A 13,030-nucleotide genomic window follows, 5' to 3' on the forward strand; every position below is an offset into this window, starting at 1 on the left:
GCCCCACGCCACCCTCTTCGCCGGCCGCCCCGTCCCACCCCCACCGCTCCCGATGAGTTGTTTTTTCTTCTTCTGTTTTTTAGATTTAGTTTATGTTTGTTTAGTTTAGCTTAGTTTGGGTTAGGTTAGTTTAGTTTAGTTTAGGTTAATTTAGTTTATTTTAGGTTACATTTAGTTTATAGTTTAGTTTAGGTTTCATTTAGTTTAAAGATGAATAAAAAGCAGTAAAAGTGAGGAAGAAGAAGAGGAAGAGGAAAAATAAGAAGCCGAGGGTGTTGGGGAATGCAGTAATATCAAAATTTTCTATGATCACGCAAGATCTAGCTAGGAGATGCATAGCAACGAGAGGGGAAAGTGTGTCCATGCACCCTCGTAGACCGAAAGTGGAAGATTTTAGTAACGCAGTTGATGTAGTCGAACATCTTCGCGATCCAACCGATCCAAGTACCGAACGTACAACACCTCCGCGTTCAGCACACGTTCAGCTCGATGATGTCGATCGTGCTCTTGATCCAGTTGAGGACGAGGGTGAGTTCTGTCAGCACAATGACGTGGTGACGGTGATGATGATGTTACTGGCACAGGGCTTCGCCTAAGCACTATGACGATATGACCGAGGTGTGTAACTGTGGAGGGGGGCACCGCATACAGCTAAGAGAAGACTTGGTGTGTTCTAGGGTGCCCCCTGACCCTGTATATAAAGGAGGGAGGGGGAGGCCGGCCGGCCCTAGGGGGCGCGCCAAGGAGAGGGAGTCCTACTAGGACTACTAGTCCTAGTAGGATTCCTCTACAAGGAGGAGAGGGGGAAGGAAGGAGAGGGAGAGGGAGCAGGAAAGGGGGCGTCGCCCCCCCTTCCCTTGTCCAATTCGGACTGCTAGGGGGGGCATCCTTTGCATCCCTCCTCTCTCTCCACTAAGGCCTATGAGGGCCCATTAATTCTGCCGGGGTTTCCAGTAGCCCCTCTGGCACTCCTTTTTACCCGAAACCACTCCGAACTCTTCCGGTATCCGAATAACATAGTACAATATATCAATCTTTATGTCTCGACCATTTCAAGACTCCTCGTCACGTCCATGACCTCATCCGGGACTCCGAACAAACTTCGGTCATCAAAACACATAACTCATAATACAAATCATCATCGAACATTAAGCGTGCGGACCCTACAGGTTCGAGAACTATGTAGACATGACCGAGACACATCTCCGATCAATAACCAATAGCTGAACCTAGATGCTCATATTGTATCCTACATATCCTATGAAGATCTTTATCGGTCAAACCGCAAAACAACATACGTTGTTCCCTTTGTCATCGGTATGTTACTTGCCCGAGATTCGATCGTCGGTATCATCATACCTAGTTCAATCTGGTTACCGGCAAGTCTCTTTACTCGTTTCGTAATCCTTCACCCTGCAACTAACTCATTAGTCACATTGCTTGCAAGGCTTCTAGTGATGATCATTATCGAGAGGGCCCAGAGATACCTCTCCGATACACGGAGTGACAAATCCTAATCTTGATCTATGCCAACCCAACAAACACCTTCAGATACACCTACATAGCATCTTTATAATCACCCATTTACGTTGTGACGTTTGATAGCACACAAGGTGTTCCTTCGGTATTTGGGAGTTGCATAATCTCATAGTGTGAGGAACATGTATAAGTCATGAAGAAAGCAGTAACAATGAAACTGTAACAATCATAATGCTAAGCTAACGGATGGGTCATGTCCATCACATCATTCTCCTAATGATGTGATCCCGTTCATCAAATGACAACATGTCTATGGTTAGGAAACATAACCATCTTTGATTAACAAGCTAGTCAAGTATAGGCATACTAGGGACACTATGTTTTGTCTATCTATTCACACATGTACTAAGTTTCTGGTTAATACAATTCTGGCATGAATAATAAACATTTATCATGAAATAAGGAAATAAATAATAACTTTATTATTGCCTCTAGGGCATATTTCCTTCAGTCTCCCACTTGCACTAGAGTCAATAATCTAGATTACAAAGTAATGATTCTAACACCCATGGAGTTTTGGTGCTGATCATGTTTTGCTCGTGGAAGAGGCTTAGTCAATGGGTCTGCAACATTCAGATCTGTATGTATCTTGCAAATCCTATGTCTCCCTTTGACACTTGATGCCAGATGGAATTGAAGATTCTCTTGATGTGCTTGGTTCTCTTGTGAAATCTGGATTCCTTTGCCAACGCAATTGCACCAGTATTGTCACAAAAGATTTTCATTGGACCCGATGCACTAGGTATGACACCTAGATTGGATATGAACTCATTCATCCAGACTCCTTCATTTGCTGCTTCCGAAGCAGCTATGTACTTCGCTTCACACGTAGATCCTGCCATGACGCTTTGCTTGGACACACCAACTGACAGCTCCACCATTCAATAAAAATATGTATCCGGATTGTGACTTAGAGTCATCCAGATCAGTGTCAAAGCTTGCATTGACGTAACCGTTTACGACGAGCTCTTTGTCACCTCCATAAACGAGAAACATATCCTTAGTCATTTTCAGGTATTTCAAGATGTTCTTGACTATTGTCCAGTGTTCCACTCCGGGATTACTTTGGTACCTCCCTGCTATACTTATAGCAAGGCACACATCAGGCCTGGTACACAACATTGCATACATGATAGAACCTATGGCTGAAGCATACGGAATGACTTTCATTTTCTCTCTATCTTCTACAGTGGTCGGACATTGAGTTTGACTCAACTTCACACCTTGTAACACATGCAAGAACCCTTTCTTTGACTGATCCATTTTGAACTTCTTCAAAACTTTATCAAGGTATGTGCTTTGTGAAAGTCCAATTAAGTGTCTTGATCTATCTCTATAGATCTTGATGCCCAATATGTAAGCAGCTTCACCGAGGTCTTTCATTCAAAAAATCTTATTCAAGTATCCCTTTATGCTATCCATAAATTCTATATAATTTCCAATCAACAATATGTCATCTACATATAATATTAGAAATGCTATAGAGCTCCCACTCACTTTCTTGTAAATACAGGCTTCTCCAAAAGTATGTATAAAACCATATGCTTTGATCACACTATCAAAGCCTTTATTCCAACTCTGAGAGGCTTGCACCAGTCCATAAATGGATCATTGGAGCTTGCACACTTTGTTAGCACCCTTTGGATTGACAAAACCTTCTGGTTGCATCATATACAACTCTTCTTCCAGAAATCCACTCAGGAATGCAGTTTTGACACCCATCTGCCAAATTTCATAATCATAAAATTCGGCAATTGCTAACATGATTCGGATAGACTTAAGCATCGCTACGGGTGAGAAAGTCTCATCGTAGTCAACTCCTTGAACTTGTCGAAAACCTTTCACAACAAGTCGAGCTTTGTAGACAGTAACATTACCGTCAGCATCAGTCTTCTTCTTGAAGATCCATTTATTTTCTATGGCTTGCTGATCATCGGGCAAATCCACCAAAGTCCACACTTTGTTCTCATACATGGACCCCATCTCAGATTTCATGGCTTCAAGCCATTTCACGGAATCTGGGCTCATCATCGCTTCCTCATAGTTCATAGGTTCATCATGGTCTAGTAACATGACTTCCAGAACAGGATTACCGTACCACTTTGGTGTGGACCGTACTCTGGAAGACCTACGAGGTTCTGTAGTAACTTGATCTGAAGTTTCATGATCATCATCATTAGCTTCCTCACTAATTGGTGCAGGAATCACTGGAACTGATTTTTGTGATAAACTACTTTCAAATTTGGGAGAAGGTACAATTACCTCATCAAGTTCTACTTTCCTCCCACTCACTTCTTTCGAGAGAAACTCCTTCTATAAAAAGGATCCATTCTTAGCAACAAATATCTTGCCTTCTGTCGTGGATTTGTCACGTCAGATGTCCTAGCGAAAGGACTTAATCGTGGAGCCATTGCAACTAGGAAGCTTGAAGGGGTTATTAGGACAAGAGACACGAGAGGTTTATACTAGTTCGGCTCCTTACGATGAAGGTAAGGCCTATGTCTAGTTGGGTTGGTATTGCTTGATGTTTCGATGACCAGGGAGCGAGATACTCTATGCCCGGTTCTCGATGAGTTGTTTCTTACCCTCAGCCACTAGCGGGTTGCCCCCTTATATACACGGGTTGGCGCCCTGCGGCTTATAGAGTCCCGGCCGACTCATAAATAGTGTCCGGCTCGGTACTAGTTAAGTCTACCTTACGATACAAGTCATGCCATTATGGCGGTTTACTATGATGGATCTCAAGTCGCTGGTGGGCCTTAGACCCTTTATTGAACCGCCATCTTCATGCTTGGTCTTGGGCTTTTTCTGATGAGTCTTCTTTGCGTAACCCGACCCCTCCTGGGCGGCTTACACAAATAGTTATATCCCCAACATTAGGCCCCAGATTGAGTTGAACCGGCTCATGTCAATCTTAAAATACCTTAAGAAATAAACCTTCAGCCTTCTGCCTGTGCAAAGGTTTTTAACCTGCCATGATGTCATCTTCTGGATCCACATTAACCCGCTGTGACGTCATCTCCAATTAAATCCTTATTTTATCCTGCTATATCTTTAATGGATCTTTGCCTTTACTGATTGTCCCGAAACCCGAGGCGTCGGGTCGCTGGATAATAATATCCAATCTCCTCGTTTCTCGCACCATCCTGGTCGGCCCTTCCCTATAAATAGGCTTGACCTAGGTCTTCTTCATTTTCTCCCTCAGTCATTCGTCTTCTTCCTCTCGCTTTCTCCCTCTGCCGCTCGAGCTCCGCCGCCGCCGCCATCACAGATCTCCTCGTCCTCGCCAACTCAGGCCGCTACATCAACCTGATTTGACCAGAAAAACACGACGAACCTCCGCAGCAACTCTACATCTGTAAGTTTCCTCCTTCTTGTTCCTTAGATCTGCATTAGGACCTTTGAGTTCCTTGGTGCTCTTCGTTGTTCGTCAGGAACCCCTCATAGATTTCATCACCACATCCGTTCTTGATCTTTAAGATGATATAAAACTGATGCGGTAGCTATTTCACACCCATTTCGAATGCAAACAAACCCCCTTTTCGTCGCATAGAGGCCCCGTTCGAACCCTTGAGCTTCATCTGTGCCAGTCCTAGGTCTAGAAAATTTTCTTTTCAGAACATCCGTTTGATCCAAAATAATAGTCGCAACTTGTGAAACCTGTTTGTTCCACCTTTAAACGCAAAACAACCTCTGTCCTCACGACTTAAGAAAATTTAACTGCCTTTGATACCTGTAGCGGCTTAAATATCACTACATGGTTACCCATATATCATTAGGCCCCTTCTTAAGCCGCCATCTTGAATAAACTTAAAATGTTTTCCTCCGGGTTAACTCTGAACCAGAACCTCTTATTTTGTCTTACACTTCAATTTACGTAATGGCACCCAAGGCTCCCAAAGCTCCCGTGACCTGCAACTGGGTCAAATCCACTGTTACAGAGAACACTTTGTCAGATTTTGTGAAATCCGGCCATCTGCCCAAAACGAAGGAGGTCATGTCTTATCGTGCTCCTAACCCGTCAGAGGAGAAGCCTCAACCCAAAAAGGGGAAGGTAATCATGTTTACTAATCACATGAACCGGGGCTTCGCTCCACCCGGTTCAAAATTCTTCAGGGATGTTTTGCATTTCTTTGACCTCAGACCTCAAGACATCGGGCCCAATTCTGTGTCAAACATTTGCAACTTCCAAGTCTTCTGCGAGGTGTACCTTGGAGAAGATCCCATATACTTTTATTCAGAGCGCTATTCTATTTAAACCGACAGAATGAACGTGCCAATGGGCCCAGTCTTGAACTCAGTGGCATCTCGATTCAGCGGCGGAGAGACTGCCTCTTTCCTTATGCTGAACTGCCGAGTCACCCAAAGGATTGGAATCAGACGTGGTTCTACTGTTAGGACACTTCTCCGGCTGAGGAAAATCCTCTGCCCGGCTTCCGCGCCCTGCGCCTTGAGTCCAACCACCCGCTGCTGGATAAACTGACTACTGTTGAACGTCTACCACCTGCTCCCACCATTAGAAAAATCAAAGCTCTTTTGGGAAATGGCTTAGACGGCATCGACCTGGTCCGAGTCTGGGTTACTTGGCGAGTGCTTCCGTTAAGCCACCGCCCCGGCTTAATGTGCACTTACTCCGGCGAGAAGGATGACCCACTGCGTCATAGCCCCGATGACTTACCAGAAGATGTGGTGGAGGCCATGATCCAATCGTTATTGAAAGAAGACACGATGATTAGTAATTCCTTTGGCTTACTTCCCTTCTGCAAGAAGAACCCGGCCCCTGCTGTGAGTCACCAACCTCAATGAATACTCTTTACTATATTACATCTTGCTTTTACTCATAGCCCCTTATCATTTTTCACAGCCGATGGCAACTTCTGGAAGGTCAAATATGACCATGAGGCGGCCAAACAAGCTAGAGCAGAAAAAAGAGCCGAAAGGAAAGCCGCCAAAACAGGAACTTCAAGGAAGAAGAAGCCAAGCGCTTCAGATTTATTCAAATTGGATGACAGTTATGATGATGAAGAAGAGGTAATTCTTAACTCTCCTGACTCTTTTGTCATTATTTTATTGACATTCTATCCTTTTAGGAGGATACGGGGAACAACCAAGCAATTGACGAAGAGGTAACTATAATCTCCTCCGACTCACAGCCTTTGCCAAAGCAAAAGATCTGAAGGGTGACCCGGAAAGTAAGATTTTCACATCCTCTAGCTTATCAAGATCCTCAATTTCTTTTGAAGCAACAACAATTTGAAAGCCGGAGGCAGACCCGGAACAACAAAGATGTAGAGCTCTCCTCCGGCTTACCTGACATAATTAGGAAGCGTCGGACTGAGGTTATCTCCGATTTACATTCTTTTTTACCTTTGGCAGGTTTATTTCGCCAACCTCTCAATTCATCTGACTCCAATTATCAGGATACCTCTCCTTCCTCCGGCGAGTCTATGCAATCTATCATGCCGGCTTTCAAAACTGCCCCTGGGTAACTTATTTTTGTTTACCTCATGCTTTACCTTACCCATGCTTTTATACTCATCCTTCCGCCTTTGTCCACAATGTGCAAGTGAAGCCTAGTAAGAGGGCAAAAAAGAGTAAGCCATCCCGAGACCCGGTCGTGGCTGAAACGGAGCTTGGCACGACTGCTCCTGATAGTTCTACCCATCAGCCGCCGCCTAAACCAGCCTATGACATTCCAGCACTAACCTCTGATCCACCCGCCAAAAATACTCTCAACATCTCTGATAACCTGGAAGCTCCTAGCCCGGCCAAGACAATTGATCCGGACATTGAGATTCTGAAGACTCACTTTGTTGAGCCAGGGCGACCCACTGTCCTTGCCAAGTGCTCTGCTAAGGAGGAACTTCTGGAACGCCGAAAGGCCAAGCTAGACATTGCTGACTATACTCATTTAAGTATTGGAGATATAGTCTCTGACTATCTCAATCAAGTACATAGCAGCCGTGACCTGGAAATTGACATGGTGAAGCAAATACAGCAAAAATCTGAGGTATGATTGATGCTACTTTTCCAAATCATACTTACTATATCAGCCCCCAAGTCTATTGCTTATGAATAAAAATCCTGTAGACTTAGAAAACTACTTAGCACTGCTGTGTCCAGTTTAGAAAGAAGATATTTAACCCGGTTGTAACATGATACTTTAAACTTGCGATACACATTAGCCCCCAAGTGTCAAGCATCTTTGCTTGGAAAGTGCTTGAGACTTAATTTCCATGATCCGGCATTGTAAGGGAAAATTCTTCAGCATACATTAGCCCCCAAGTGTCAAGTATCTTTGCTTGCAAAGTGCTTGGGACTTAATGTTATATTACCATAATTCTGATTATAACCCGACATTAATGCAGGCCACCATAAGTCAATTTGAGTCGGAAACTTCTGATCTGAAGAAGCTCCTGGCAGCTCAAGAACTTGAAATTCAAAAGGCCAACTCCAAATTCAAATTCAGTGTCTGTGAGCAAGAAAAATTGAAGAAGAACTTTGAGGCGGAGAAGAAAATCTGGGCTGATGAAAAAGCTTCACTGGTGACCCAGACCGAGACGGCAGAGGCATTGCTTGCAGAAGCAACAATGGAGCTGTCCGGCTTAAAGCGCCAGATATCTCAAATGGTCTCAACAATCTTTGGTAAGTTACTCATATAAACTTTAAACCTTGCAAACCTCCTTTCAATGATTACTTCAATTGTAAACGCCAGCTCACCTTATGTTTAATAATGCAGGCCCTAGGAGCACAAATCTCAAGCAGAACATGTTGATCAAGCTGAAGGCGGTTTATACTCTTGTGGAGCAGCTCTACACCAGGTCACAACGTGCTCTGGCCATTGTAGCTTTATCAGATGACGTTCCTTACCTCCTGCAAGACATGCTTAAACGGCTTGCTTCACTACCTCAATGGGTCCAAGATCTAAGGCGGGCGTCCGCAAGAGCCGGGGCCGTAGCTGCATTGAGCCGGGCTAAAGCATGGATTCCGGAACTAGACCCGGCCGACCTCGCTCTTGGATACCCCAGTCTTAAAGAAGATGGGATCGTATTTGATGAACATGACTTCACCGCCTGTGTCAAAGATATACGCCCCGTGGCTACTCTTATCGGGAACGATACTGATCTTACCAAGTATCAGCCGGGCTATGACAGCGAGAATCGGAGAATCCCAACACCTCCCTATGATGAAGTCAGCCTAATCCCTCCAACTCGTAAGCATACCTTTGCCCCTGAAGTGGATCCAGCTGGTTTAATAGATGATGAAGCCGAGTTTGAAGCCTTGAGTGGCATTGACTGGGCCTCGTCAACCTTCCAGGACAAAGCAGCCGACGGAGAGGCGGAGAAGGATAACCCGGAATCTTCAAGCCCACCAGAGGAGTGAACCGCCAGGCGTTTTATGACTTTGCAAAACAATGCTTCATTATTCAGACTCGGGGAGTCTTGTAATAGGGTAGAAACAACCTCTCAATTTTGTCATGCCTTCGCGCATGTTTATGGCGCTTAATACTTTCGTAAGCCGCCATCACTATATATTTCCAGCTTATGTTGATTTTTCATTTCCGTGATGTTACATTTGCTTGCCTTATCCTGCATATAAAACAAGCAAAATTCCCTTGGCGGTTTATCACATCGGGGGTAACATAAGGTATTGATAACCCAGAGTGCGAACCAACACATCATAGAAAGGCCAGGCTACGATTATAATTGTTAAACATAATCACAATAGTATACCTGCGATCCTTTTGATGATCTCGCCTGCTTATATGATTTACACCATGCGGGTAAATTCAACTCCTGAAGGTTGGAACATATAATGTTCACCTATCACCTAATAACCTGGGGTGATTAATATTAAGCTGGAAGAACAAAAAACCATCTCATAGTGATTTCAAGAAGGTCTCAAGATAGTCAAATAATTATGCTTATGAAATATAATGGATAACAAACAATATTCAAAGGCTTCTAATTCGAATACGATCAGTAAACCATTCCAAAGGGGATAAGCTAAGATTCGGATACGATCATATAGCCCCCAAGTGGCTTTGGCGATGCCGATCAAGTGGGTATCGATAGCTATGTTCTCTTTGGTTCGAATATGACCGATGTTTGAACAGGAAGCCCCCAAATGACCATAAGAGTTGTTTAATGACGCTGATTCGAATACGATCCACGTCAGACCCAAAGGGGTTAAGCTATGATTCAAATATGATCAAGAAGACCCCAAGTGGGTTTGGCAGTATGCCGATCAAGTGAGTATCAACATCTATGTTCTCTTTGGTTCGAATACGACCTATGTTTGAACATGAAGCCCCCAAGTGATCATGGCTAGATTCAGATATGATCATAAGCCAGACCAAAAGGAAAGCCGGACCAAAAGGAAAGCCGGATTCAGATATGATCCGCTCCCTATTGGTTGTTTCCACCATCTGATAAAAAAGACATATAGACCTTTGAGGGTAAAAAAGGACAGAGGTCCTGCTTTATTGCTTTATATAATATATATATCGTCAAAATATATACATCTTGAGAGCCGGTGGCTCAAGTATAGTAAGGACGAAGATGGGCATATTCCACGGCCGGCGGGTCTCCTCCTCCGACTTACGTGAGTCTTTGTGCTCTCGAACATCGATGAGGTAGTATGACCCGTTGTTCAGATTCTTGCTGACCACAAAGGGTCCTTCCCATGGAGGGGATAACTTGTGCATATCAGACTGATCCTGGATGAGCCGGAGCACTAAGTCGCCTTCCTGAAAGGTTCTGCTTCTAACCCGACGGCTGTGATAGCGACGAAGGTCTTGCTGGTAAATCGCTGAGCGGGCTATTGCCAAGTCTCGCTCCTCATCCAACAAGTCAAGTTCATCCCGATGAGCTTTTTCGTTATCAGCCTCAACGTAAGCCGCCACGGCGGGTGAGTCATGCCGGATGTCACTTGGCAGGACTGCCTCTGCTCCATGGACTATGAAAAAAGGTGTGTAACCCGTGGATCTGTTAGGTGCAGTGTTGATGCTCCACAGTACAGAGGGTAACTCCTCCACCTAACAACCCAGAGTCCGCTATAAGGGGACCAAGAGCCGTGGTTTGATACCCTTCAGGATCTCCTGATTAGCTCTTTCTACTTGACAATTTGTCGGTGTACTAGAGTAGGGGTACCCTATTACCCCGAACTCGTGCACGGGCAGTTGCAGCGCCCCGCGGCAAGGCTTGCCGGGTTACCGCCAGGACCCTCCGTGGTTCCCTTGAAGACCATTCAAGAACAAAGTATTCAAATCAAAGCCCCGGCAAGAGGAGCTTGCCGGGAAGGCCAACCAAGGCCCCGGCAAGAGGAGCTTGCCAGGAAGAGACGAGACCCCGGCAAGAGGAGCTTGCCGGGAAGGCCACTCAAGACATACCAAGAAAGCTTGCCGCGACGCGCCCTGCGTCCCGGCAAGAACCGGCGAGCGACAAGCTTCCAGATGCGACAAGACGATGGCCGCGGCAAGGAGCTTGCCTCGGGAAACCCCCACTTCGTGCCCGCGCTCCAGCTCACCTGCTAACGTGTCGCTCTGGGACTCTCCCAGAGCGCACGTGGCGGGAGGCCATGCAGCTAGGGGTACGTGGTGGCAAACGGAGATGAAGAGAAGCCCATCGTGGCAAACGGTGGCACTCCTAACGGTCACCTTTTGCACTGTTTAGGAGACTCAGACAGGCATTTAATGCCTTTGTCCCCTGCCGTCAGAGTTAGGTAGGGCGCACTGTATCCACAGTAGCGGTAGCTGCACCTACCGCATCCTTTTCCATTTTTACCCTTCTTGTCTACGTTGCCCCTGTCGGTGAACCCTTGAGAGTATAAAAGGAGGCCCAAGCGCAACGTAGGGGGAGGTTCAGAGAATTCAGAGGCTCGAGCAGTTCGGCTCGTTCAACACCAGGAACACTCTCAAGCTTAGTCTGGCAGCGTCCATCGCTCCTGAGCAAGAATCCAATATACACAAACAAGCAGCAGTAGGGTTTTACGCATCCGTGCGGCCTGAAGCTGGGTAAAATCGCCCGCGTGCACTGCCTCGATCCGCTCTTTGTGCGCTCTCCGCCCCCCACCGAACCGAAAAGGGGCCCTGTCCCCATAGGTGTTGGCGGGAATCATCATCCCCCCCGACATCTCTGGCGCGCCAGGTAGAGGGCGTCGAGATTGTGCGAACCCGATCCGGCGTGCACGCAAGCTAAATCTTCATCGTCATGGCTCCCAAGGAGCGGGCGAGCAAAAGAACAACACCAGTGCGGCAACAGAAAAAGCTAAGTCATGCAAAACTTTAGATATTTCCTTTCTATATAAGGTTATACGCCTCGGAGATCTTGTTCTTTGTACGAAAAACCTGTGCGCGGAGGAATCAACTCGTAGCTAGTCGCGCCCTTACTTTGTTTCGAGTCCGCTCAACAACTTAAGTGAGCTGCTAGCGCCCTTACTTTGCTTCGAGTCCGCTCAGCAACTTAAGTGAGCTGCTAGCGCCCTTACTTTGTTTCGAGTCTGCTCAACAACTTAAGCGAGCTGCAACTAGTTGCGACAAGATTACTTGTCGGTAGCGACCCCGCCAGCAGGCTGCTGAAGTTCTGCACTCGGCGCTCGCGGCAAGGGTGCCTGCACCGGCAAGTTTCCGTAGAAAGCGTAGGGTGGACGTACAAAGAGGGGTTGAACAGGAAGATAGCATGCGCTATTTATTTGAGATTTCTGCATAGACCTGTATGCCGAGGAGCCTTCTCGGGGCTAGTTGCGCTCCATGATTGCCTCGAGTCCGCTCGGCAACTTGTGCGGTTGCGCTAGAACCAAGAAGGTAAACCTTTCCGGGAGGCGTTGTTCCCGAATAGCCGCTAAGGGCCCGTTCCCTCAAGCGCTGCTGGCTGGATCGTACACACCGGAAAGCATTCCAGCAGGCATAGGGAATATGCAGCAAAAGTCGAAATTCGCAAGCAAGTTGAGTGCACTTCGGATGCTAATCACTTGCTATGTTTGAACGCAGTTATGGCCCGGGGGCTGGCAACGCCCTTAGGGCCAATCTTTTCGGCGTCAAGAACGACGAAGTTCTTTGCCATAAGCCTTTCTGGCAACGATCTTGCCGGGAGCCGGTGTCAAGAACAACGAAGTTCTTCGCCATAAGCCTTCCCGGCAACGATCTTGCCGGGAGCCGGTGTCAAGAACAACGAAGTTCTTTGCCATAAGCCTTTCCGGCAACGATCTTGCCGGGAGCCGGTGTCAAGAACAACGAAGTTCTTCGCCAAAAGCCTTCCTGGCAACCAGTTTGCCGGAAGCCGGCATCGAGAACGTCAAAGTTCTCTGCTGAAGATAAAAGCCTTCCTGGCAACCAGCTTGCCGGAAGCCGGCATCGAGAACGTCAAAGTTCTCTGCTGAAGATAAAAGTCTTCCTAGCAACCAGCTTGCCGGAAGCCGGCATCGAGAACGTCAAAGTTCTCTGCTGAAGATAAAAGCCTTCCTAGCAATCAGCTTGCCGGAAGCCGGCATC

This window comes from Triticum dicoccoides, chromosome 1B (genome assembly GCF_002162155.2).
Source record: "Triticum dicoccoides isolate Atlit2015 ecotype Zavitan chromosome 1B, WEW_v2.0, whole genome shotgun sequence".
NCBI classification, from domain to species: Eukaryota; Viridiplantae; Streptophyta; class Magnoliopsida; order Poales; family Poaceae; genus Triticum; species Triticum dicoccoides.